The sequence below is a fragment of the Haliotis rubra genome, unplaced genomic scaffold, assembly GCF_003918875.1.
Source record: "Haliotis rubra isolate DU_JTF1 unplaced genomic scaffold, ASM391887v1 Scf527, whole genome shotgun sequence".
Classification (NCBI taxonomy): domain Eukaryota; kingdom Metazoa; phylum Mollusca; class Gastropoda; order Lepetellida; family Haliotidae; genus Haliotis; species Haliotis rubra.
In genome coordinates, this window is record NW_025767221.1 from 547,197 (window position 1) to 560,221 (window position 13,025).

The window sequence follows — 13,025 nt, forward strand, 5'->3', positions numbered from 1 at the left end:
TTCACATTTCAGGGCAACTGACTTTATCAAGCAAAGGACTCATGGTAGAGTTGTTCTTCTTCCAAACACACTTCAAATATAATCGGTGCAGTGATCGTTTAGAGTCTTGCCTTGAAACGCTGAGCCTGTGTTTTGGTATGGGACTTTGCATAGATGACACTCATTTGGTACCGTCCAGCAGTACTGGACAACCAACAGATTCAACATTAGCGTAGTGATTGTGTCCATTACCCCTTGTTCGTTTGCGAAGACTGTGGAATGCCTTTATATTCGTCATGACTTTATGCGAGGACAACCAGACCAGTACACCTGTGCAAAACTGCGCCTTAAAATTGTTTCACGAAAAGCCTCCACACCTTCCCATCATAAACGACAAAATAAAAACGATTAAGGAAAGAGCGTTGGTGGGATAAATTTTTGATTATTGTTCTTCTTTTTTTTTCTTTTTTTTGTGACAGTGACAGGACCAGTCCTCTGAATTTCTTGTTTTGTCCAATTAACAATACCAAAGAATTTGCAAGTACGAATACGATAAAAATATTTCAACCTTTGACTTTATTGTGAGTGTTCAGCTCTGATGTACATTTGTATTCTTCCTATTATATAATATGATTATCATCCATCTTTCACGACCACCTTCACCCAATTCTCTCCTGTACCAAGGGGCGATGGAGGTTCGCTGAAGACCCGGGTTCGATTCCCCACATGGGTACGACGTGTGAAGTCTATTTCTGGTGTCCCCGCCCTGATAATGCTAGAATATTGCTAAAAGCGTCGTAAAACTAAACTCACTCACTCACTTTCCTGTACCAACCTAGTGTTACTTTCACTATTTGTACTTCAACAGTGATAATAAAAACTGCCCTCCTATCCTGCACTTCTACTACTGCAATGATTAAGTAATTTTATATGTAAATTGCTAAAACTCTTGTACTTTCTGTTTGGAAAAAATATAGAATTGGTCACTGAACATTCAGGAAATATATGCTTTTGGGATTAATGAAAATTAGTTTTTTCTGTCAATGAAAATAAATGGCAACCTAAAAGCATTTGTGTCTGTAACACAATTCAAATGCACCCCAACCACGAATACTTACAAATGAAGTCTCCGAAGAGACGTTATATAACTTACGTTGCATAAACGTTGTGATGAATGGTGAGACCCGACACAAAGTCTCGTATTGTCACACTGAGCCTTCGTGAGAGTTTGAATGTCATGGCTGCGTATAAGATTGATACCCACGCTAAACAAACCCACGGAATGATGTATCGTATTTCATTCCGTGGTTGCTGCAATGTTTGCATGTGATGCATTATAGTATTAGTTTGATAAAATGATACTTTGGTGTTTAAAATAACATAGCCAGGTTTGACACTTGTGCGTTCATTTCACCAAACAGCGTGATCTGTGCATGATCGCCCTGGCCACCGACCCTAACAATGTCACTGACCCTGAGATTCAGGCCAGCGTGCCGTGTTCGTGAAGGCTGACCAGAAGGCCCTGGAAACCTAAAATGGCGAGTAGGGAATATTTGAATTGGGAACATTATGGTTTCGCAAATGAAGACGCAATGCTCATTAACCCAGTATGGCCCAAGACTATATGTTCACCCAGACCCAGATTAACAAATGCAGACATTTGAAGATATCCTTTCTCAGAACGTCATCAGTGTGGTGGGCATGGTAATTTTAGCCATGGTTAATGGTGACATTTGCCCTAATTAATTTATACGAGTAGTCTAATTGTAGACGAAGCCGTAAGAATATAATGAAAAGTATATCTCGGATCCTTTCGGGACATAGCAGTTATTAAATTGAATTAGGAGGATGTAGGAGGTATCGATCAGACATTTACTAACCATTATTCCATGTCTGACTTCGGTTTGAGTGAAAGCCAGGAGAATGGACCGAGTAAGACCTAGATTCCGAAAATGTCTTAAACATACGAACACAAGGTAAAACTCTAGTCAGCATTTCCCAAATTGATCCACAGCAGTCTGTTGCTTGTGGGTCGTCTAACGTTACACAGATCGAACTCTGAATATAGCTTTGGGACGTGTTCATGGTAAATTAAAATTAAGATAAGCTGCATCTAGATGGAAAGTATTGGCTATTTCGGGCCAGATGTTCGCGAATATCTGAAAGTGTCATGCGAGCAGAGCACAGCTGTCGGGCATGTATATTTTTTCTCTGAAAATTATGCTGTAAAAATAGCAGTATTGATATTCTTGAAAAAGAAAACATGATAGACAGAATATTGAGTACACGGTGATCGATCATAAGTAACACTCACGACGAACGTGATCAGTGAGTGTACAAAAGCACACTGAAATGACTGAAAGTTTGAGACTGATGCAATGAAGGTCCCACCGTGACATCAGTTATATATTTAACATTTAATGAGGGAGAGAGGTACTTGGGTGTGACACTTCTTTGAACAATATTCAGTTTATATCACTGTGTGATGGTTATATACTGGAGGAAAGCTCCAAGTCAGGCAGGTCTCAGATTTTGGTGAAACTTACGTGCACGAATATTGTGCTGACAATCGAAGAAACAGAATTGGGGAGTACGGTAATTCGAACCGATAATCACAGGGCCCTGGCGTGCCCAAGGGACGCAACTCTGCACAGTGAACCACGACTGAATAGACGACTTGGCCACACGTGCCCTGTGTCTTATCATGATATTGTGACCATAGAGCTTAGGTCACAAATCAGGTGAAGTTAAGCAACGATGGGCGCGGAGAGTCCTTGGATGGGTGACCGTGTTAGTTTCTAGGACTTCAGTCCTGCCCCACAACGAAGCACATGTGATACATGTGGTCTCACCTTAGGCAAGTGAGTTTGTACAAAATTGCCTCTGTTCACCCAGCAGAAAATGGGTACCCGGTGGGATAAGTCATGTGACTGTAACCTTCTTGCGCCTAACAGGCAGCTAGGTTTATTCGGGGTAATAATGTGCTGTTTTCAGTGTTAGCGCTATGACCATACTTGGTGTTGAGTTGGGGGCTTCATAAATGGACACGTTATTAGGATAGCGATTTCGTGGTTTAAAACAGCTTTAAATTCATCACTTATTTCTTACACGGCTAATAGTTGCACAGCATAGGGGCATCTTAGAAACTGGTTCATATGTTGAGTTTCATAAAAATGGAATGTATACAACAGTTGCAATTTACAGCATAACTCAATCCAGTCAAACTCAACTTTAGTACAGCTACTTTCAGTTTTAGTTTAAAAGATCAGAAAGCTTAGAAGAAGTGTTGTTTCTTATACTCAACCAAGTGGATACTTTACTCACCAACCCACTCACGTTGACACGCGATGGTGACCAACCCACTTGCCCTCTCTCCTCTATTTGACGAATCACTATTGTATTTGGCTGCCAAACTTCTAATCATAAACTTATCAACACTTAAGTGTAATATCGTGTACCAGTATCAAAGACATCCTGACTATATATCCCCGAAACGTCCAGGCACCTGTGGCTGTTGTATTTTCAAACATGTATAACTCATCCACAAATAGACTTTGGTACATGTGCACCAGTACGATCACGTCTAAAACCAAGTGTAGTAGATAACGGAGACGTTGAGCGGATGTACCGATCCCGACGTCGGGTCTCCTGGCTGTCAGACCAATCTCTGCAGTTCCGGTTTGACTCCTCCGAGGTCCAGGCACCCTGGCTTCTGTGCGGGGACGGTCATTTGTTATGTACCTGATTTGGTTGTAAGGAGCTGCAAGCAGTGATATCGTGCTCAGACTAACATTCAGACGCCTGGCAACAGAAGATTGGTAATCTCCAGCGTGCATTCTTTCAATGGCGATGTTCCCTGTCGCAGAGTCAAGACGTGGCGTAGTGATTTGACCTTGAAACTCCTTCAAAACGAATGCCAATTTCCGAAAGTAATCTGTATTTTTATTGCCAGACAGTGCATGCTCTTTGCTGCACAATTTCAACTGGAAGGTGATTTCTGTTGCGTTGTGGCGATGCCTTTTTAATCCTTGTAAGAAATCTCATCAAAATCAACATTTTCAGGTAAAATCGATGTTTTACTTGTGCAATTGTGTAAAATCATGCTATCAACACTTTTGTTACATATTTTGACGATTGTTTGAACACAATAGGTAATTAATAGATTTTAAAAATACAAATCGCCTATGCGTTTCTTTTTTGGGATAGTATATTCTTATTGGTTCGTTTTTAGCCACCCTAAAAACACGTGCAAGTTACAGCTCATGTCCAACAGAGAAACAACTAGTGGCAAATCAAGGTCAACCCAAATCATATTCTCAAGTCTGTCTTGCTCAGGTAACTAATTATAGCAACCTACCTTATCGATGAAACATATATAGACGCGTGCTACGTAATTAACACCGCTAACGTAAGTGACGCATACATATCAACAGTATTAATACCCTATGTACTATTTATATATGGAATCAATATTGTGGTGGTCATGTAGCATACGTGCAAAGAACAGCCACATTGCATGTTGTCCTTGAGCGAGGAAGGGAGAGAGGGGGGATAGAGATAGGTGAGAGGGAGAGAGGGAGGGACAGAAAGGGGACAGAGAGGGGGGGGAGAGAGAGAGAGGTCGGAGAGAGAGGGGGATAGAGATAGGAGAGGGAGGGACAGAGAGAGGGGAGAGAGAGAGGTAGGGAGAGAGAGGGGGATAGAGATAGGAGAGAGGAGAGAGAGGAGGGACAGAGAGGGGGAGAGGGAGAGAGAGGTAGGGAGAGAGGGGACAGAGATAGAGAGGGAGGGACAGAGAGGGGAGAGGGAGAGAGAGAGGTAGGGAAAGAGAGAGGGGGACAGAGAGAGAGGGAGAGGGATAAAGAGAGGGGGAGAGAGAGACAGACCTGGTGCATGTTCCGAGGGACTTAGCTTTCGGTTTCAGATCATCTGTCATTTTCACTTATCTTCCTTATAAATACACCATGCAACGTGATTGTTGAATCCGTTAATCCTCACCTTTGATCTTTTGGTAGCACGTTTATGACTTTTGATTGCGCGAATGAAGTTTTCAGTTGCAGGAACCAACTTTGACAGTTGGAGGCAAAAGAGTAAATTTGTATTTATTAGGGTTTTGGGGGACCCTAAAATGAGTTCGACACAAACGGGAATTCGACACATCTAGTTCGAAACATTAGGGTAAAAATAATGAGAAATATAAGGAAATTGGCAAGGATCGAGATATGAGTTCGACACAACCGAGAATTCGAGACATTGCGGTTAGACTGTATGTAAATTAACTGCGAACAATGGTTCATTGAAAGTTGCACGGGCAAAGGAAACGATGCATAGTCCTTAGCAACTGTGTCACTCCGTATATATATATACACACACACACACACACACACACACATATATATATATATATATATATATATATATATATATAAATGGTTTGTTGGTTTCGTGGTGGTGAACACCTAAGATCCTCTTAACTTTTTAAACTGCCATCCAAACTCACTGTCAGTGCACAACCTGCATGGAAATTCACTCGATTTAACATTTAAATACTGCTATCATTACACTACTATTTAAAGTAGAACTAAATTGCAGAAAACAGTTTTAATGTATTCCAAAAGATACAAAATTTCCTTATCACTGTGGGTGGGAAGTCATTGTCACTGCTCAGCGAAACAATCGATGTATGGAAATGTTTTATTAATAAGTAATAAAAAACAGCCGGGATACAGGAACAAAGGATATATTCGTGCCAGACAATGCTGGACTAGTAATTAGCTAACATCTGTTAGCCGTGGGTGTGGATTGAGTGCCTTTACCGAGAACAGAAGTATTCGTGGTTAAAACCCTGGGGTTATCCGTCGTACCTTGGCCTACACCAGAGGACAGAAATAACCCTTAGAAGGCGTATGGATGTGCGTGTCCCTACCTCGCGAATGACTTAAAACTGATTTCATGGCACAGCGGGTTTCATTTATTTATATTCTAGAATCAAATAACGAAGACCTGGTCTGTCATATTTTGGTCAACTTGCGGGGTCCTGTCTGAGAGTCATTCTAGAGGTTGTAAGTAATAGGGATGACAAAACGTTATGGATGATCAAATTCTTTATTGCGCACTAGCAACGTTTCGGTATAGATAATTATACCGTTTTCAAGCAAGCGGGATCCGCTTTCTGGGTTTGAATTCCAAATTCGCCCTAAATTTTATGGTGTGTGTCGTGGGGTTCATAAATGGGTAAGACACTCATCCCTTTTCACGCTTACACGCCTTAATATAAGTCGAATACTGTTCAAATACTATTAAACCCAAATCACTCACTCGTTCTAAGAACTGTTAATGAACAGACCGGATTGTATACTCGCCTTAAATACATTTTAATCTAATCGCACAAAAACAGCAAGTTGAAGAAAAGTTTTGACCGTGTAACAAAATCGTTCAAAAATAATCGTAACTAAACATGAAACGCCATGTATAAAGTAGGCGACATGTCCAACACTCACGAATGGTGGTGAATTGAAATGCTAAGATTTCATTCCATACAGTACCCACTTTGCTCACTAATAAAAACTAATAAAAAAACACCTCCGGGCTTGACAGTGAAAAATCAATGTTGAGTTTCACGTGTTTCCTCAAGAGAATAAATGACTTGCCTTTGCGTGTGTTTGTGACATGCCAGCAAAAAATGACCACCTATTCGCAAACAAGCGGTATCATCATTATTTGGTTGTAATGTAACACATACTTATGATACAGTCAGTGTCGTGTAATATTAGATCAGCTTTCATAACACGACACTGACTGACTGTATATTCTATATATATACTATTCACACTTTGCTGAGGATCAGATCATGGATTCAACAGAAAACTATGATGGATTCAACAGAAAACTATGAAGTGGGGTCAAATTTGGTTTCCATATCTAAGCTTATTGTAATCATGAATCCTAGGTTTCAGTTTGTCATTTCGTCTTGTGGATCCCATACCTGCTACTGACAGGTGTTGTGTTCTTGTCAATGACTTGTTCTATGATTGGCAAAATGGTTCACTGGTGCCACGAAAACCATTTCTATGGTTACTCATGTATCAAGTGCATAAGGTTAGATTAAAGTGAGTGTTTGCCTAAGGAGGGACTACCATATTATTATTTATCCAGTATTAAAAGTATACAATTTCAAGATATAAATCTACGTTTAAGTAAAGTTGTGAATTTTTGTGATCCTTAGCAAAGTGTGAGTAGTATATTATGGACAGATGTGTAATTCTACCTTCTACCGTGTAGTATATAAAATGCAAATGTCCTCATGGCAAGGCGGTGCCAATGTCTTTGTTGTTACATGCAATCATGCATATGTTGCTGTTAGATACACTGATACCTTGTCCTTTGGAAAACCTTGCTTGCTGGACGATGACTGGTTGTATTTTCACTCATGCGCAGGTAATACTGTATCCAAGCTTCATGCCATGTACCCTGTGAACATACAAGTCAAACATGCTCTTCAGCAAGCATTGCTGTTTGCAAGAGGCGGCTAATAGAATCGGGTGTTCATACTCACTACTTGACATGCTGGTTGACACACGCCATTGTTTCAACTGCCTTAATGAATGGTAATGATGGCACTCATCGGATTGTCCGGTCCAGACGCCATTATTTTACAGCCAGCCATAACACTGCTAGAACATTGCTTCGATCGTCGTTAAAGAACAAAAACAATTCATGCATTTGGACTTTTCAGTTCCGATTTATGAAAATTTGGATATACCTCTGGTGTTACTACGTCACAGTCACTATTCAAATGCCATTGAGCTTAATAAAAGTTCTATATTTTGCACAACAGCAATATCGAAAATATGAAATGTATGTGATTTGTTTTGTCATTATAAAATGAATAAAATGTCAAATTACCAATGGAAACAGAAACATGAGGTTTGGTATTTCCACGTATTGCCCATACACGCATAATGTAACACTTCAGTGCTTCCGAAACACTATCAAAGCTATGTATAGATGTCTAGAAACACTACAGTGCCATCGAGTGAGTCGCAATGGCGTCATGGTAACACAGAAAATATTTTCTGAAACAGGTTAGTACAACGTCCTTCAAGATAAAATGAGTTATTCCTGCAGTGTTTCAAATTAAAGCAACAATTGTCGTTTTCATGGCTCCATATTGAAATGATCATTTACTGTGCATCCAAAAGCGTCTGATAGTACCAATGTTTTATCAAGCCAGTTATTTGCTGACGTGATTAACATCGTGTGAGAGATTGTGTGTCAAGAATAACTGAGTTAAAATGTTAGAGGATAAATTGCCTGTTACTAGATGACTTAGCTGATCTAATACTTTCTAATACGATGAACTGGGTGTTGATGTATATCTGCTTTAATGGTTGACAAACTTTTTATTTACGTAAAAATAATCCACACTGGTATATGATTAATGATAGAGCATAGTAAGACTATCAGCGTTAAGATAGAAATTTAAACCCAGTATCTCCAGATGATTAGATTCTTTTCCACTATCGGGGTTAAGATAGAAATTTAAACCAAGTATCTCTAGATGATTAGATTCTTTTCCACTAATATGGTTGCCTTAACTGCATAATAGTTCTGCCTTGTAAAATCTGATACAACTCATATGCATGTAGATCTAATAACCATAAACAATCGACACCATCTATTCATAATCTCAGAGCTATCAGTCAACGACTTTCTCCTGCATTTTAACCCCCAGCAAAGACACATCAATTAGACGAACAAAGCCCTAAATTACCATTGATTATTGGGAATAAGCTAAACAGAAAGCGGACAGCAGAATATTGACCAGCAAAATAGCGCTAAAATGTCGCCACTCTCCTCATTACAAGGACTGCCGTTATTGCCGACGAAATTCGATAGTCGTGTTTGCATATATAGAACATTTATTACATTTCTATATTTTTGGCCCGGTTTGGTCATTTAATTAAGTCGTATAAAGTGTTTGATGTTTCATGTTTTATCTGAACTGAAACGCCCCACATTAACACTTGCATACCTTTATATATCTTTGTGAAATCGTAGCCAGAAACTGCTCTCTATAACAGATTTCGAATTTATCACTATTTTCTTTTCATTTTTACGGCGATGATGATGCAAAACAGCCAGTATTTCCTTGCTATGATCAATCCTAATTCTAAAAATAACTACATCGTTCTCTTTACGAAACGACTGCAAATCGATATAGCGTTAAGGATTAACGCTGGCGAACTGCTGAATCCCTGAAATATGACTCAAAATACGAACATGGCTTCTGGTTAAATTATCCGCTTATGATTTATCAAGTTGAAACGAAAGGATATTGCCTAGAGTGTTTTACACATGCGGGATTACAAAATAGTTCTGGTGTATTGACATAAGCCTTTGGGTCACGCTATCCAGTCATTGTACGCAGGCTGGGTATCCAGCTGTTGGTAATCGACCAGCTGATTGTGAAATACAATCTCCACCTACGGGAAGACCCTTTGCAAATTATTGTATTTGTATTGCGACCAGACCCGAGCTCTTCGTAATGGGAGGGCAGTGAATAGAAGTCAAGGGGAGGACCATTACCTTTGATCGCTCATCTTTAAACATTGACAAATTCTCTTTTTGCGCTTGGCTGTTGGGTTTGTGTAAAAGTCGAAATGTCAATCGGGATGTACACGGAATAAGGTCGATTAGGGTGAGATCATCGTCCCATTCGGATTGGCAAATATTGCTTGGGATGGTTTGTAGCGGTTCTAGGCTTGTTATTTAGGTCAGGGTTGCAATAACGTCGACAGACAGGCGTGCAATTTTTATTTTATGTTTATATCGACATAAAGGCTGAAGAACAATAGCCATTTAAGCGGCTCCGTGCATCATACAGCAGTACGGATCCCCCTGCGTCATTAGCAATTGCCCGTTAAAGCTGATAAATCGCTGGAAAATGGAGTAAAGTCAGTTTTAATTTAAATTTGTGATCGTGACCTTTCTTTTTGAAACATGAATTGTGTAATGTAGCATGTTTGTCACAATGTTTATAAAATATGCATATATCCACTATCGGGATTCATGCAATAAACATTTGCAATATCGTGTTATATAAATTTTTCACGTTATGTAACTGTATATATGTTAATGAAATCATTGGGGGTTTAAAGCGAGGCAACGAAACACAACAGGTAATCGAAAGATCAATATCTACCTGAATAGTTTCGGTTTAATAACTGCCTTTGCTATGTGAAACTATGATAAAGATATTTGTTTCACAAGAAGACTTCGAAGATTCGCGAATTGTTATTCGAAGCTTCAAAACTCTTTTGTTTGTTTGCTTGTGGTTAGCTTCTTTGTTGGTTTCCTTGTTGCCTGAATACGTTTGTTTAAGTATCTACATGTATCTTTAGGTGACACTCTGAGTCTGGTACTTAATGATATTCTTTTGATGAGAGTGATAATGACCTAAAGGATCTGGGCCTGGAATCTGTGGATGACATTATGCCATTTGAAACTTCGAGAATGACATTTGAAGAATTAAAAGAGGAAATGGAAGCCTGAAGCAAAACGACAGCGCGGGATACCTTCTGAATATTTTAGCAGTCCGAATACAATGACGTAAAGCGGCAAAAACAAACCAAGCTCCCGAATAGACGAGTAAACATGTGTACTTAATACTAATGATGCAGATCCGACAAAATTCATCTGGTGTCATAATTTTCACCGCATTTTCCTTTTACCGCCAGACCCGTTAGGATCCGGGTTAGAATTGGTCTTCAGCAACCCATGCTTGTCCTAAGAGGCGACTAACAGGATTGAGTGGTCAGGCTCAGTGACTTGTCACCGTACCCCAATTGCGTAGATCGATGCTTATGATGTTCATCACTTGATTGTCTGGTGCAGATTCGATTGTTTACAGACCGCCGCCATATAGTTGTAATATTGCTGAGTGCGGCGTAAAACAACAACCAAATCAAACCTTGGAATCCAGTAGAATCTTGTCAGGAGGAATCAAAACTGATTATTGGTTTACTTTTCATATTCGAAAAATATATTTCTACAAAAAGGAATATTGATAATTGCTTTTTATGAGAAATTGTTCAAACTAAATTAATTCCGACATATCACAGACTATTCTCTCATCGGATAACAATCAATGAAATCGGTGCGCAGTTCACCAATAAAAACGTTTAAAGACTAGGATTGCAGTCTCTCCCTTAACGTCCCTGATAAATGTGAAAGGTCGTAGTAGCGGTATCATCGATATGGACCGTCATGGCGTGGTGTCATCTCGATTGATAATCGTATTTTGCGGGGGATTCATGTTATCCTAAACGAAACAAGTCTCACTGCTGTGCTTGAAATGTAAAGGTCACGTAACCTAATCTACGTCCTGTGGCGCACTTAAACCTCTGGTTGATCAATCATTACAGTATGGGGGAAGGGTGTGTTAGTCTGTTAATAGGTATTTGTCAATTTGTCATCTCAGCCGTGTCTTGGAAAACTGACATTGGGGAATATCATGAAGACTAACAGTCTCTCAAATATGTTGGCCTTTCATGTACCCCACTGCTTAGAAGTTCATTTCCTGTACACGCGTTGAGAACGCGTGAATGACGCGTGGACGACGCGTGTAGCGCGGGTGTTCACGGTTTACGCAAGGGATGAGCACCCGTTGAACACGAGTGGGTCACGCTTGAAACACGGGACTTCAGTTGAATTTAACCATCAGATCAAATGGTTAGTGAGGTAAAAGAAAACAATGGGCTGCGTATCTTCAGTTAAACTCGCTTTATTCTGTAGTATTATTATAAATGTTTTTAAGAATCGTCGGTAAGAATACTCCATCTAAATATGTTCACTTTATTCGTAATGAAATCTATTTGCATATATGTATATGTGTGTATGTGTGTGTAGGTAGGTAGGTGTATATATGTATGTGTATGTGTGTATATATATATGTATGTATGTATGTATGTATGTATGTATGTATGTATGTATGTATGTATGTATGTATGTATGTATGTATGTATATGTATATGTATATGTATATGTATATGTATATGTATGTATATGTATATGTATTTTTAACAGAGATGTAACCTCATATGCCGCTGTCTGCGGCCTGAGTTGTAATACATTTCAGTTTAGTTCAGTTCAATATCTTCAGTTAATGAGCGGCCATTGGCCTGTTGTCATAACACAATAAATGCAAGGGTAGTCACTCAGATATGATACATGCAGGATTTCCTTTGTTTGTTTCAGGGTACATCTTTCACGTAGGTAAAAGGAATTGAAGTTGAAATTAAATCACGAATGTTACCGTATATTACCGTCTATAAGCCGAATTTTGAGGACCAAAAAAAGCAGTCTGTAGAAGTGGGGTCGTCTTATCCATGGGTTACGCTTTCGTCAAACTTTTTTCCAGGGGTAAGAAAACAACATCGTATCACGTCGCGTGAACAAACAACAGAAGACGACTTTGTCAGTAGAGACGTCAAATTTGCAATTAAACAGCACTAGACAAGATTATTTACCTTTTGCAGGAAACTCATTTCAGGAAAGGCTTCTAAATTCTCTGTCCTAATTTATAAATTACTCTATAATGATACAACTTGTCACACATCTGGCTATAAATGGATTGCCTGTATTAAGGACACTTTTGACAAAATTGGAATGTGTTATATTTGGGCTACACAGGCATATCCTTATAAAAATTGTCTTAAAGCACTTGTTGTAAACAGACTGAAAGAAATTAATCTTCCGACTTGGATATAAAACACACATAAATGCTTCTAGAGGTGCTATTAATAATATATTTAACAATTGAAATATGAAACGTATCTGCATATATTACATTATGAGAATCGGAGGGCGTTACTTAATTTCAGAAACTCAAACCATTACCTACCAGTTGAAACAGGACCCCCAAATGAAAGATTATGTACTCTCTAATGCAATGATATTGGAGAATTTCGCCTTTTGTTTATTTGCCCTACTTCAACCCTAGAAAATTGAAAAAATATGTCAACAACAGCTTTTTCACTCTAACA